Genomic DNA, 15478 nt, shown 5'->3' with positions numbered 1-15478 from the left:
CTGGAAAGAGGGACACGTTTCTAATGAACGCAAAGATGTCTTGCATGTTAGTTGCAGACCTAGCAGAATTCCACCTAAGTGTTTACCTGCTCCATTCGTAGCTCCGGATGCTGAATGTCCCTGAAAAACAGATGCTATGACCACGTGGATTGGTCCCCCTGTTAATTCATCATTGGCAGCTGTGTTAGTCTTCTAGCGCTTCTGTAACAAATCACCACACGCTTAGTGGCTTGAAATAACACAAATTTGTGACGTCTGACACAGGTCTCACTGAGCTGAAAGCAAGGTGTCATTGGGGCTACATTCCTTTCTGGAAGTTTTCAGGGAGAATCTGTTTCCTTGGTTTTTCCAGCTTCTAGAAGCCACCTGCATTCCTGGGCTCCTGGCTCACTGCCGCCTTCTTCAGCATCTGTGACGGTGGGTTGAGCCTTTCCCGTCCCATCATCTTGACCTCCACTTCTGCCTCACTCCTCCACTTTTTAAAAATTGAAGTATAGTTGATGTACAATAATATATAAGGTACAGGTGTACCATATAGTGATTCACAATTCTTAAAGGTTATGCTCTATAGTTATAAAATATTGGCCATATTCCCCGTGAATAAAATATATCCTTGTAGCTTATTTAATTTATTTATTTATTTTCATGTTTTTTTTTTTTTTTTTTTGCGGTACGTGGGCCTCTCATTGCTGCGGCCTCTCCCGCCACGGAGCACAGGCTCCGGACGCGCAGGCTCAGCGGCCGTGGCTCACGGGCCCAGCCACTCCGTGGCATGTGGGATCTTCCCGGACCGGGGCACGAACCCGTGTCCCCTGCATCGGCAGGCGGACTCTCAACCACTGCGCCATCAGGGAAGCCCTGCCAGTTTTAATATAAGCAACTTAATGAAGAACTCTCCCTACATACTGAGCGTGTGTATCCGGCCGTCGGGGGTGCTTAGGCGTTGTCATGAGGTCAGATATGAGAAATGAAATCGGTGCTCTGTGTTCAGGTGGCATCTTCCTCACTAGTGTTTGTCTCTTCGGGCTTTCAGGAAGGTTCAGCAGCGACGACCATCTCAAGGGCAGGTCTGGGGGTAATGAGCTGCTGACCCTGAGTCAGAGAGGTTGGCTTTGAGTTGTTTGCAGCATCCTTTCATTTATCCATTTGTTTTTTCTTTCATTCATACATTTACTTAGTGTCCTTCTGTTCTCTGGTATTGTTCTGGGTCCTGAACCCATAGCCGTGAACACGTCGAGTCAGATCTCTGCTCCAAGGACCCAACAAAGAAGGAGCGGTCTTCAGGTTTAATCAAGAAAACAAATAGAAAAGACCATTTAAGATGGGAAGCAACTAAGCAGGGCATGAGGCAGTGACCAGGTAGGGCTACTTTAGGCCACTTGGAGGTGCTTCTAGTGCTGAGACCTGCACGAGGAGAAAGACTTAGCCACGTAAAAGGAATAGCATTTCAGGCAGAAGAAGGGGACAGTGCAAAGGCCCTGAGGCAGGAGTTAGCTTAGTGCGTTTGAGAAAGGGCATGAAGGGCAGTGTGCATGGAGGGACGTGGACCGGGGTGGCGGGGGGTAATGACACAGCCGGTGACAGAGGCCACAGCCTTGTCAGGCAGGACTTTGTACATGGCCTTCCAAGGCATCTCAAGGTATCTTTTTTGTCCACCCATACGGACAGTTCTCAGGTGAGTTTCCAGGCCTAGGATGCAGGAAGTATGTAGTCCTCAAAGTGGGGCCCCTGGAACAGCTGCATCAGTGTCACTTGTTGGAATGCAAATTCTTGGGTCCCACCCCAGACCTCCTAAATCAGAAGCTTTGCAGTGAAGCCCCAGCATGGCAAGCCCTTCGAGTGATTCCGATGATGGCCAGAGGGTGAGAAGCACCCAGTGACAGCAGGAGGGTTTCTTAATTTTTTCCTCTGTGTTTGATTCCTTGCAATCTCAAAAATTATGGCCAGAACTCACCCACCTCCCTCTCAGTCATAGTTACCAGATAAGAGCATCAGAGTAGCTACGGCATTTGTATGCAGAAGCGCAAGTGAAACGTGCCAGGTGTAGATGGGACCAGGCTTTCTTAAATCAGATTGTCTAGGATACCTGGCTGGTCACATCTTAAAAAAATGACATTGGATTTCTCATCCCCCCCCTTCTTCCTAAGAGCCCAGAGCTCTTCCACACACATTATTTGAAGTAGTCTTGCGATTTTTACTTAGGAAAAAAATTCTCTGGGATAAGAGGGATCTCCGTTTGAACAATCACAAAAAATTCTTCTGCAGATGGATTTTTATGTATGTTTGCAGTCATTACATGCATGCTTGCACATTATGTAGCAGAAGCATTTTATGGAAATTGACTAGAATAGTGGTTCTCAAACTGTAGCATGTATCAGAATCCCTTGGGGGATTGTGAAAGCAAAGGTTACTGAGTCCCAACCAGAGTGTCTGAATCAGTAGGTCTGCAGTGGGGCCTGAGAATTTGCATCTCTAACAGATTCTTAGGTGATGTTGAAGTTGCCAGGGCGGGGCCACACATGGAGAGCCCATTGCTGGAACACAGAGTTCAGAAAGATATGACTCTGTCTTAAAACTAGGATTAGGTTCAGCTGTGAGTAACAGAAGCTACAATATAACAGCGGCTGAAACAAACTAGAAATCGATTCTCTCTTGCCGTAAACATCCAAGCTAATGCGGCGGCACTGGGGTCATCTGGGAATCGGACCCCTTCTCTCTTGTCCCCCTTCTAACATGTGATTCCTTCTCACTATTGCATGCACTAATGGATACATTTGTTTATCCATTAATCTATTGAAGGACCTCTTGGTCACTTCCAAGGTTGGCAGTTACGAATAAAGCTGCTTAAACACTCCTGTGCAGACTCTTGTGTGGACATAAATTTTCCACTCCTGGGTAAATATGAAGGAGTGTGATTGCTGGATGGTATGGAGGAAGTATGTTTAGGTTTATAAGATATCGCCAAACTGTGTTTGCAAGTGGCTGCACCATTCTGCATTCCCACCAGCACTGAATGAGGGTTCCTGTTTCTCCACATCCTCACCAGCTCTTGGTGTTGTCAGTGTTTTTTAAATAGGTGTGTCGTGGTCATGTAGACGTTTTGCTGGATATTTAGTTTGTTGCTAATTTTTCACTTTAAGCCTGACACTGCACCGAACATTCTAACAATATAAACTTTTCTGAGCATTTCTGTGTCTAGGAATAGATTCCAAGGCATGCAATGAATGGGGCAGAGAGAAAGGGAACTGCAGCTTCTCTGAGGTATTGAGAAAGTACTAGGTATTTCCAGGTATTCATCTCCTGGGAATATGACCATAATTACGCTTTCACATGAGCCCTGTATGAGAGTGTAGCTACGACTGAACTCTGGGCAGCGTTGTTCATTGCGATATTAAAAGCTCTGTGTCAAGTCTGTGAGGAAAAAGATACCATGTTGAGTGTGACATGAATTTTATCTCTATTTTCAGCCTCTGGTAATAGAATCTCATCTAAGTGGGTCTCCTACACTCACTTTGTCCAGAAGGTCACTGTAGTTATGCCTTCACTACCTTGGATGGTCAGAGCATTTGATGTGACCTTTCAACATAAATATCCACGACTGACACGCGTGCCTGCTTACATACGTACATGGCATATATACGTACAATTTCCTAAATTGTAAAACTGGAGTGATGGTTCCCTAATAGGAATGGTTTTGCTTCCCAATTAGGGTTGCCAGATATAGCAGAGAAACATACAAAATGTCCAGTTAAAGTTGATTTTCAAATAAACCGTGAATGTCCCATGCAATGTTTGGTACTTACACTAAGAAAAGTATTCGTTATTATCCTGAAATTCAAATATAAATGGATGCGCTGTGTGTTTATCTGGCAACTTTACCCTGAGGGGCATTTGGCAACGTCTGGAGACATTTATGGTTGTCACAACGGGGCAAGGGAGTTCTACTGGCATCTAGTGAGTTGAGGTCAAGGATGCTGATAAATATTCAACAATGCACCAAACAACCTCCTACAATAGAGAATTATCCTCAGTAGTCCTGGGGTGGAAAGCCCCTGGTTAAGACTGCCTGAATTTCCATTTTATTTCCAGGCTTCTGCATTTAGCTAGTGAAATGTAAAGGCCGACAGGGACTAAACATGATTAATATATATGGGAACGTGTAACTCTCCTTACAGCCTCTCTATTTCAGGTTACAGGTCTACTTGACTGGCCACGCTTCCATCTGTGCACCCTCGTTTATTTTTCTCCATGGCTCTTCCCGGCTGCGTGAAATTACATTACATGAGTTTATTTCTTTACTTGTGTTTTTAAATCTTCCCTCTTCACTAGGATGTCAGTCTCGCGAGGATAGGGGTATCATTCCTTCTGTTTAATCCTGTCTCTCCAGCACCTCGGACAGCTCCTGGCACAATTATTCATGCCACGAATGACAGGAGGAATAAAGGCAGAAGCGTATCTTTTAAGAGAGCTCCACAGCCTCCCAACACATTTCTCATAACAAAGTATTCTTTAAGCTAGAGGGCTTCTCACGCTTAAATCTACACTTAAATCTGCTGCATTTGCCGCTGGCTATGTGCTTTAGATGTCAGGCTCCTTTGGGAAGCTGCAGTCAGATACCAGTTTCCTCAGTCATTCAAAGTATGAAAATGTGCTTGAGAAACGAAGACAGATTCCGTTCTGAAATATCGGAATCAACAAATTCAACGTTTTAGAAGCAAATTAAGAACCACGTGGATAAAGTAAATGTGTTCACCTCTGTAAACGGACCTTTCTCCTATACTTTTATCCCCCCCCCCCCCCCACCCGCAGTATTCTGGGGGAAAGGGGTAAAAGGGATGCAATTCTTTTCAAGGTCTTCAAAAAGTGTCCCTTTCCTGACACAAATCCCAAGGGACAACCTGTGTCTTTCCCAGGAGCTAACATTTTCTCACTTAAAGAATACATGACAAGCCCCCCAAATGCGTTCAGCTCTGTGCTGGGTTCTGGGGGCATCACACATGTCATCTCCCAGCTTTTGCTGCAAGAGCAGGTCTTGAAAGCCCTGGACCTGAAATTCAAGCAGCCTCTGTAGACCAGTCACCAAAAAGTACCTATTCTTGTGTCAGCCTCAGCTATAACAACCACGACTCTTGGGCTTGATGTACGAATTATATTTTTCCAGTATTTATTAAGAGAGGTGCACGGCTAATTACAATTTTTAAAAATACGTTTTTCTGTGTACCACTGGGAATTAATCAAGCATGGTGGCATTGAAACTCAAGCCACCTTCTGGCAAAAGCATAATTTAATATGGGAATCCCTCCTTGAGTGTCACATTGCTTAGTGCTAAAGGAGCCAGGCTGTTGGGTTGAAATTCTCTCTCTCTGCCATTTACCAGCTGTGTGACTTTAGGCAAGTCCCTTGACCTCTCTGGATCTCAGTTTCCTCACTGTGATATGAGGATGATAAAAAGCACCTAACGCATGGGGCTGCTGGGAATATTACATTCTTTGATCATTCTAGAGAGTATAGACCAGTGTCCAGAATGAAGTAAGTGTTATCATTAAATAAATAATTTAGTGGGGAAAACGAACTCCCTTAACTGTGATACAAAGCAGAAGTTGCTACACATCCAAGGAGAAATCAAAATGCTGCATAGACATAGACCCCATTAGGCTGGGGTGTATGGGGAGGGCTTCTTAGATCTGGAGGCCCTCATATGCAGTGTTCTAGAACAAATGGCCATTCTCCTGTTAGAGGTTTGCTTTGGGGAGAGAGCATGACAACCTCGAGGGTGAGAGCAGCAGAAGAGGGAACCTAGGGTTGCACTTGATGAATGACCGCTCAGTCTGGTCGGAGTGTAGGTTAGATGTGGCAGATAGCAAGATCCTGAAGCTGGGGAGGGAGGGTGGCTGTGAATACTCAGAGATTTTGAACGTTGAGCTACAGAATGTAAATTTCACATGGGAGTCATTGGCGAGCCAAGGAAATCTTTTTAATGATAACAGAAAAAGTTGATAGGATCACAGTGGAATGTGGCGAATTCAAGCCCAGGCAGCAGACCAGTAGGATCAATGTTTAATCACTGGCTCTGATGGGAGGGAGGATGGACACCTGGTCTGTAGGGTTTGCCAATGTCCATAGTGTAAACACTCCCACCATGGGCGACTGACATCTACCCACCTGAAGCTACTGGATGTGGAGCTGGAAGGAGATGCATAGAATCAGCTCTTGAGAGTCTGTACCTGCCAGGTCCAGCCACCATTGCCCTAGACCTACCTTCTCCAGTCCCCCCTGGGCGCTGACTGGTTGTGTGACCTTGGTCAAGTTGTCCGTCCCTTTGACTCTCGATTACCGTATCTACAAAAGGGGGAAAATAATACAAAACAACGTAAATGACACTTCCAATCATTAAAAGAGAAAGGCAATGGTCAGAAGTCTAAAATTATTCCCCAGGAAGCATTCCTTCCGGAGGTTCCAGAAGACAATCGTTTCCCTGCCTTTGCAACTTCTAGAGGCTGCCTCCATGCCCTAGTTCATGGCCCCTTCCTCCATCTTCAAAGCCAGAAAGAAGCATCTTCTTCCTCTCTGACCTCCTGACATTCTGTTATAAAGACCTTTGTGATGACATTGGCCCCACTGGATAAACCAGGCTCATCTCCCATCTCAAAACATTTAACTTAATCACACTGGCAAAGTCCCTTAGGCCATGAAGGTCATGTAGTCACAGGTGAGGGTTAGGTTGTGGATATCTTTGGCAGGAGGCATTATATGGCCCATGACAGTGACCATAGACAACACTGTGTGTGCGTCTGTGTGTGCATGCCTCTTTACGGAGCTGTCTACGATCATTGACATAAATATAAACAGGTACAAAGCATATTTATAATAGTGACTGTATACCTACATATGTGTATACAGAGAAGCAGAGAGATGAGGTGGTAGAGAAAAAAGGATTCAGAGTCAAAGGCCAGTTTTGTTTGTTTCTGAAGTTTGAGTATACTAGGTTTTTATACTGCGATGAGCTATCCAGTTGAGAGGGAGAAATAGATGATGTGGAAGCTTGAGAAGGAAAAGTTGCTGGACCTTAAGGACTGATTTTTGAAGGAAAAGGAGATGCTTATCATCATAGGCAAAGATGGGTAGCAAATTCTAAGTTGCTGTCAGATTTGCTGGAGGGAAGATGAGAGAGTTCCTGTCTGGTGGATTCCGAAGTACAGGTCATCAGCTGGGCATGTGTTAGGGGTTGGGTGGGACAGTTGACTATTCATCTCTGCATAGGGCAGCCCCGGTACCCAGGAGTAAGAGGGAACCAGGGGAGTGAGCTGAGCCAGTTAGGCACTTTCATTTGGCTTTGTGTCTTGAACTACGTCTAATCCAAGTTCCTAGAGGCATACCTCTCATCTCAGTCTGGGGCTTTCAGGAACGCAGTGAAGCTCCCAGAATACATAGTGTGTCCCAGCTCTCAGTAACGCCATCCGCTTTCCTTCTTATCTCTGACACATTCACCTGGGACCCGGCAAGGTCACAGGAAACAGGGAAGTGCCAGGGTTTCCCCATCAACCACAGCTATTGTGGGGTCTGCTACCTCCTTAGGTCTTGCCATTCTAAGCATGTTTAGACCCTTCTGGTCCATGAAGAGACCTTCATTCACTCTTGGGGAAAGCTATCCAATTCATGTTAAGTTGGATATTGTTTGTGTTTTGAGTTTTGGTCTGCATTCTTTTTTTTTTTTCTTTTTTTGCGGTATGCGGGCCTCCCACTGCTGTGGCCTCTCCCGCTGCGGAGCACAGGCTTCGGATGCGCAGACCCAGCGGCCATGGCCCACGGGCCCAGCCGCTCTGCGGCATGTGGTATCCTCTCGGACCGGAGCACGAACCCGTGTCCCTTGCATCGGCAGGCAGACTCCCAACCGCTGCGCCACCAGGGAAGCCCTGGTCTGCATTCTTATTCCTACTTTACTGGAGCTAGAAAGTCTTCTTTCCTTTATGTTAAGATTTTGTTGTTTTCCAATATAACTTTTAAGGGAGAAGACTGGAGTGGAGTTAACTGTCTTTCATTTGGATTTATTAAACAAAAATTCCAGAATATTTTGCCATGGTGATAAGGTTATGAATCAGTTCAAATTTGTATATTTTGTTTGATGATTAATCAATTTGAATGCATATTTGTTCTTTGACAATCAAGAACCTCTATAGCATTTTTCAATCTCTAGAAAGAAAAAAGGAGCACATAAAAATCCACCCAGCAAAAGAGAAGACATGAAGCACGCACGCATACACACACACACACATACACACACACACAATCGTGGGACATTTAAGCATAGAATATGATAGCAGGAATAAATTCAAACATATCAGTCAAACAAAGGCTTACAATCAGAATTTTTTCCGACATTGACACTAAGAAAAGTGACACAGTGACACAAAAGCAGGCAAAAAGTAGTACTAAGAAAATGCTTACAAAAAACAAGGAAAAGTTGGACAGGGTTGGCTGTCTTAACCTCGGGAAGAAAATATTGGGTGGGCCAAAAAGTTTGGGTTTTTGTAACAGCTTACAGAAAAACCCAGACGAACTTTTTGGCCCACCCTAATACACTTCAAAGCCAAAAGCATTAAGAAGGACCAAAGGAAAGTTTTTATTATTGGCAACAGGAGACATAAGACATACTAATGTAGTGCCTACATATTGAGGACAAGTATGGTCAATCGTTTGAAATACAAGAACTCAGCCGTTTCAAAATCTCTGGGAAAAACTTTAACACATCTTTCTCAGACATCGATAAATAAAGCAGACAAAAGTAAGAGATTCTGTAGTAAAACTGAGTATACAGTTACCAAATGACCATAATATGGGGCCAGTTCACCCCATCTGTGATACTTTTAGAACTTCATCAGTATCTCTGGCCCATTGATCCTGTCTTTATATTTGCTTTCAGATTTATACCACCTTTTCTATTTTTTTTTCTTTTAGGCTGTTTCAATGAGGATTTTTCTGTGGAAGCATATGTAAATGAATGATCTTAATCTGCCATCTGTAACAATCAATTTTATAAATTTTTTTTTAAATTTAGCACTTCTTCGGCTTAATTCTCAATTTTGTAATCTTTTATATCATTATTTCTTCCTTTTTATCCTTTTTTCCTTAGAATTTTTTGTTGTTGTTGTTTTGGATTGTTTTGTTTGGGATTTCTCTTTTCCTGAGTAGAATGCTTAATTTATCAATTTCATTATATGAATGTATGAGATTCACGTATGAGATTTGTATGAATTTGCTTTTGACTACAGCCTTGGCTGCTTCACATGTGGTTTGATGCGCACTGATGTCACTTTCAGTATCTTGTAAATACAGTGTAATTAAAAGCTTTCTTTTTATTCTTTATCCAAGAACCATTTAGTAGTTTTTTGTTCCAAGCAGGGAGCAGTGTTTCTATTTTTCTCTTGTTATTGATTTATATTTTGATTACGTATGCTCATGGAATCATGGAATACAATCTAAGTTATTTTTGTGATTTTTTTTTTTAAAGGTTTTCTTGTGGCTTTGTATATGATGTTTGGCAAGAGTCCATGAAGAGTATAAATAAGAGTACCCTTTGTAGAAATTACAACCTCATAATTTATATTATTTATAACTTCCTAGCCTTACTTTTCCATCCTTCATAAATCGAGATTGGGAAAGGAGGTATATAATATTTTCCAAAAAAATTGTTACTATCAATTTTTCATTTGTAACTTTAAGAGATTTGTTATATTACTTTTGGAGATATATTTTTGCTTAAAGTATTTATTGCTATACATGCATTGTGAATTGTATCTTTCCATAAAAATTAAGACTTTTAACCCAGGTAGTTATTTTTTCTCTTGAATTTACTTTTTATCCTCTGATATCAAAGTTGTGCTATTTTTTTTTTTACCCACTATGGAATGTCTATGCTCAGATTTTTTTTTTTTTAAATCTCTCAGTCACTTTATTTAGGAGTTCTCTTGCAGACAATTAAAACTCATTATCTTCTAAGTTTTGAGTCATCCTGACAGTGTTTGTCTTTTCACAGGAGAGTTTAACTCATTTATATTTAGTGTCATAATTAACAAATTTGTTCTTACTCCTTTCATCATGTTTTATGCTTTTTATCATTTTTCTTTCTTGATGATCTATGTTCTGTATTTTCAATAATCACTCAATGAGCTGTTTCTGTTTTCTCTCTTTCTCTCTCTCCCTTCCCAATTTGTAAGCCAAACAGCCTGATTTTAAACTTGTAAAAAATTATAGTTAAATATATATTTATTTGGTTACCATTGACAAAAACAAAGCCACTTCTATGAATATACAAAATTAGTACCCTTTTACTTTTTTTCTTTTCATGTTTCTTTTGGCATTTTTACCAAGTTTATGATTTTTAAATAATATAATGTTTGGATTATGGTTTTTCTTTGATCAATAACTATTTTGACCTTGTTGGTTTTGCCTGCATTTAAAACTGTATTTGAGGGCTTCCCTGGTGGCGCAGTGGTTGAGAGTCTGCCTGCCGATGCAGGGGACGCGGGTTCGTGCCCTGGTCCGGGAGGACCCCACGTGCCGCGGAGCGGCTGGGCCCGTGAGCCACGGCTGCTGAGCCTGTGCGTCCGGAGCCTGTGCTCCGCAACCGGAGATGCCACAGCGGTGAGAGGCCCGCGTACCGCAAAAAAAAAAAACCCCACAGAAACTGTATTTGAATTTATTCGATGTTTAAATGTTTTCATGTTTATGTCATGACTTTCCTGTCCCTGAATATTACACTTTAACCACCTCCTGGCTGCCTGAATAATGGGCTTCAGTGTTTTGGTTTTTTTTTCTTAAGGAAGGATAGATAGGATGTAGCCTTGCATCTTCCTACTGTCCTCACGTATTATCAGGAAAATCTCTAGGTTAGGGAGTTGTTCAATTTGAACATTCTCCATCAGATTTATGGAAATATTTATCATTTTGAAGACTTAATTTTGTACAGTAGATAGAACTGAGGCCAGTTTGATGATTTTCTTTTTGAATTTTTTGTTTTATTTTTAAATAAGCACTTATAGAATTATTTCTTTATCCTTGACATTAAGAAATGGCTTTAGGAAATCCCTAAAAGGTGGTGTTTCCAGTTTTCCTTGGAATTCAGTGAAATATTTATTTATTTTGACCCCGGGACTGTTTTCCTTTCTCGATTGTCTTTTGATGATGCTTCTTTTGCATTTTTCTGCTCCTTTCTTAGAAGCCCTGCTATCTGCATTTATATCTAATGTGTGTCATGTTTGCGGCCTGCCACTGACCATCATTTTCATTTCTTGTCTTTTCCATTTAGCTCTAGGGAAAGCTTCACAAATTCTCTTTTTCCCAGGATAAATTCAATTTTCTCCTTTTTCATATATTTTTTATTGCTTCTGAAACCATTTTAAATCCCTTACTTTTAACACTGCCATATCTTCTTCCATCTTAGTCTTATTTCATTATAAAATAACAAGGGTCCTGGATTTTCTTGATTAGCGAGAGCATAGAAGTTATTCTGTGTAAAATATACATCAGTATTCTGTGGTAACTACCCTTCACAGCTTTGTTGTTCCTCTGTCTCTTCAGTGCCCTTTCAAATGCCCTCCTTTGATTGTGCAGTTTTTATTTATGAAACAAACATTTTATTCTCCTTCTGTTTTTCGTCTGTATTTGCCTTCTCTCTAGCTGTCCTTGAATGAGGGTAGCCTCTAGTGCATTGGAATTTCCCTGACACAGTGGAGTGGGTTCCTCTTCTTTCCATTTGGTTTCCACTTGCTCTTGTTAGAGCTGCACATGAAACGTGCACCTGGAAGGGCGCTGGCCCTACATTCCCATATCGGTGATGCAGTAGGCTGAGCAGCGTGGGGATGCGTTGGCGTTCCTGGTACTGTCCCTTCTCTCAGTTTGGCACAGCTGCTACACTGGGGACCAGGTTCCTGTAAGTCATTTTGCTTTGGCTTGGACTCAGTCCACACTGAGGCTGTGTCATACCTCCTGTTCCACATTAGCAAGAGGCCCTGATTCTGGGGTTTTCTGCACAGTGTGGTCCGACTCACTCCTGAGTCTTTCAATCCAGCTGATTACAGATGTTGTCAGCAGCCGGCATCAGGTATGTTACCCAGTGCGGGGCATCCCTGGGATACAGTGGCCTTTGCTCTTAGAAATATCAAGGTAGTTCTACCAGGCTATCATCTTCTCTTATGATGTCATGCTTAGAGATGCTACATTTAGCCAACAACAATTCAGGGTGCCCAGTAACATTTGGATTTCAGATAAACAACAAATTTTGTTCTTGTTATAAGCATGCCCCATGCAACATCTCTGTCAATTAGAAATGGAAACATAACTGGGTTTCCTGTGTGTTGTATCTGGCAACCCTCACCATGCTGTATTTTCTGCATGAGGCATTGGTATCCCATGTAACTTCTCAGGAATTCTCCCAGGCCAGGGCGTGCAATTTGTACTGAATATTCAACACAGACGCAGATTTTTACTTATTACCATATTCCCTTAGTTACTGCTTTTGAGTCCACTCAGGGGAAATTTTAAAAGTCTGTGCTCAAAGCACCGTCTTTCTCAGGTTTCATAAATGTATTATTTAGGGGAAATTATTTTTTCAAAATGGTAAATTAATAGAAAATCTCTATGAGTGTCACTGCGTTGCTTAATGATGGGAACATGTCCCTTTCTTTCAAATAAGCATATAAAGTCACAGCACCAAAATCAAATGTAATTTTTTTCTTAATGGGTTATGAAGTGCGATTTACCACGTGCAACTTCTTTGTTATTTGATACCTTGCTCTTTTTTTTATGTGGAATTGGTGCTCGTAGGTTATAATAGCCACCCCCATGGGGATTTGAGCTTAAGTTTTACTTCTTAATCTATTCTGTGCATGGTGGAACATTATTTTTTGAATTTTGTTTTAAAAAAAGACAGAAAAAGGAAATAACACTAGCTTTAGGTCAACTTGGAGCATTTTTTTTTTTTTTTTTTTTTTTGCGGTACGCGGGCCTCTCACTGCTGTGGCCTCTCCCGCTGCGGAGCACAGGCTCCGGACGCGCAGGCTCAGCGGCCGTGGCTCACGGGCCCAGCCGCTCCGCGGCATGTGGGATCTTCCCGGACCGGGGCACGAACCCGCGTCCCCTGCATCGGCAGGCGGACTCTTTAACCACTGTGCCACCAGGGAAGCCCCCAACTTGGAGCATTTTTAAGCAGTAAACATGTAGGTCAGGTACCAGGCGAAAAGACAAATAGGCCCTTTGTGGAATGAAGCTTAGAAATGACTTCCCTTTGAATGGTGCCCATGGTGTCCCCCTGGTTGCTTTCCCAAATAAAGTCAGAGGACCCACAGCCACTGCCCTTGGAATATGTAGTTAGTTGCACAGTTAAGTTTGGTGTACTCAAATAGGGGTCAGGTGTTCCAACAGGAAAGTTCACGGAGCCTTGGTGTCTGGTATTAATGTTTGACTATCTATAACCTGGCTATCTGGCTTCAGCAGTGTCTACAATGAATGACAGGCTGGTGTGTTGACAACCCGAGTGGTGCCAAGATGCATTTATAAGAATCAGGGCGTCTGTGAGTCTGTTTCTGTTTTGTAAATAAGTTCATTTGTATCATTTTAAAAAATGTATTTACAAAACCAAAACAGATCTCGAAAACAAGCTTAGGGTTACCAAAGGGGACACGTGGGGTGGGGAGAGGGATAAATTGGGAGCTTGGAATGAACATCTACACACACTATATATAAGACAGATAACCAACAAGGGCCTACTGTGTAGCACAGAGAACTCTACTCAGTATTCTTTGATAACCTAAATGGGAAAAGAATCTGAAAAAGGATGGATACATGTACATGTATAACTGAATCACTTGGCAGTACACCTGAACCTAACCCAACATTGTAAGTCAACTGTACTCCAGTGACATTAAAAAAGAAAAAAAAGAATCAGGGGGCACTGTGTGATGGATGTAGGTCTTTTATCACCAAGATTACATGGAGCTCTTCATGGGATAAAAGGATGGAGGATTCTAATTACAGAGTGATGGCAATGGAGGAGACAGCATATAAAATCCTGATGTAAAAATATAATCTGCTTTTTTAATATTGGAAGCATAATTCATTTGTTGATTCATTTTTCAAATATTTACTGAGAAGCTAGTATTTGTCGGGTGCTCTTCTAAGGACGATGAATAAAACAGAGAAAAGGCTCATATGTCATCTCTGCTCACTTGCATATAACCCACTGGGGCATGAAGGGAATTACAGAAAGAGCATGACGTCCTATGATAGGGAAGTATGAGGTCTTCAGAAGGACATCGCTGGTGCATAGAAACGCAGAATCATGCAGTCAAAGGAGGCATTCCAGAGAAGTGACATTTGTGACACAGCCTGAGCGGTTACAGGAGTATAGCCAGCACAGTGGGGGAGGGGAAGTGGTACCCAGAGATGGGACGAAGGAGAACGCTTCAGCCCTGAACATGAGCACGAAACTCACTGCCTGTGCTTCAGCTTCACGAAAAACTCACATGTGACGGTACACGTTTATTGAAAATATAAATCCTGAGGGATTTCCAGAACGTTAAGAAAAATGTAGTCCTGATAAAGGAATGAGGTCTCTTGTGAGGTCTATGATATTCTGATGTTTGAAAAAGAATTTCTGATGTATTAGGTTGAATCATACGAAATCGCGGCTTGGGTGAATCGAAACTGCTCAGATACTGGGAGTTTCAAATGGTTCAGGGCCGTAGACACCTTCGTTGCTGAACTGGGGCGCTCAGCCTGGCCTGAGTTGGGTGATGCCATGGAATTGAGGGAGCCCTTCCCTCGGGGCTGTCCATCAACTCGGGATGAGTGTATGTCAAGCTGGCTTCTTGTCCAGAAGCAGGACGGACCACAGCTGAGTGTCCTGCACTGTTAGAACTGGATGGGGGCCTCCATACTCTGGTTGGTGCCCTCCTACTTCAGAGCAGTCCAGGAGAGGCAGAGAGGCTCAGTGACTTGCCTGTTCTCTCTCAAGATCTGTGCAGCAAAGCCACAGTCAAGACCCCTTTTCCTCTGTGAGTCCTTTGCTTCCTTCTCTGTTCGCAGACAACAGCCAAGAGGGGTCCAGGCTCACGTAGGCGTCGTGCATCGGCAAGTGTGCTCACGTGAGCCTCTGAAACAGTTTGGCCCGATCAATGTCAGGGCTTCCGTTGCTTTTACTGCAAAAGAACCAGTGATAATTACAGGGCGACTAATGAGAAGGGCTTCAGGTGTCTTTGTGGAGCTTTGCCTAGAAAGTCAGTGATCCCAGAGCCAATAATTTCCGTTTCTAAAGCCTGTTAAGTTGGGTCTTGAATTATGTAATTTCTGTGTCCGTGTTTTTCTTCCAGAATATAAGGCACAATGTAAAAATAACATTTTGGAATGTTCCCCCTGAGGGAGGGATATGCTTAGTAAGAAAAAAAAAAAAAAAAGAACGCTTTCTGTGCATTGGGGTCAACGT

At 42.6% G+C, this 15478-nt stretch overlaps 1 protein-coding gene across 1 annotated transcript in view; it reads left to right on the top strand.

The window, feature by feature from the left end:
- TMEM132D (transmembrane protein 132D) overlaps nt 1-15478 on the top strand; it is a 643197-nt gene that overhangs the window by 165987 nt on the left and 461732 nt on the right. The window lies entirely within an intron of this gene.

This window comes from Phocoena sinus, chromosome 14, assembly GCF_008692025.1.
Source record: "Phocoena sinus isolate mPhoSin1 chromosome 14, mPhoSin1.pri, whole genome shotgun sequence".
NCBI classification, from domain to species: Eukaryota; Metazoa; Chordata; class Mammalia; order Artiodactyla; family Phocoenidae; genus Phocoena; species Phocoena sinus.
This window is presented reverse-complemented; position numbering and strand designations above follow the sequence as displayed.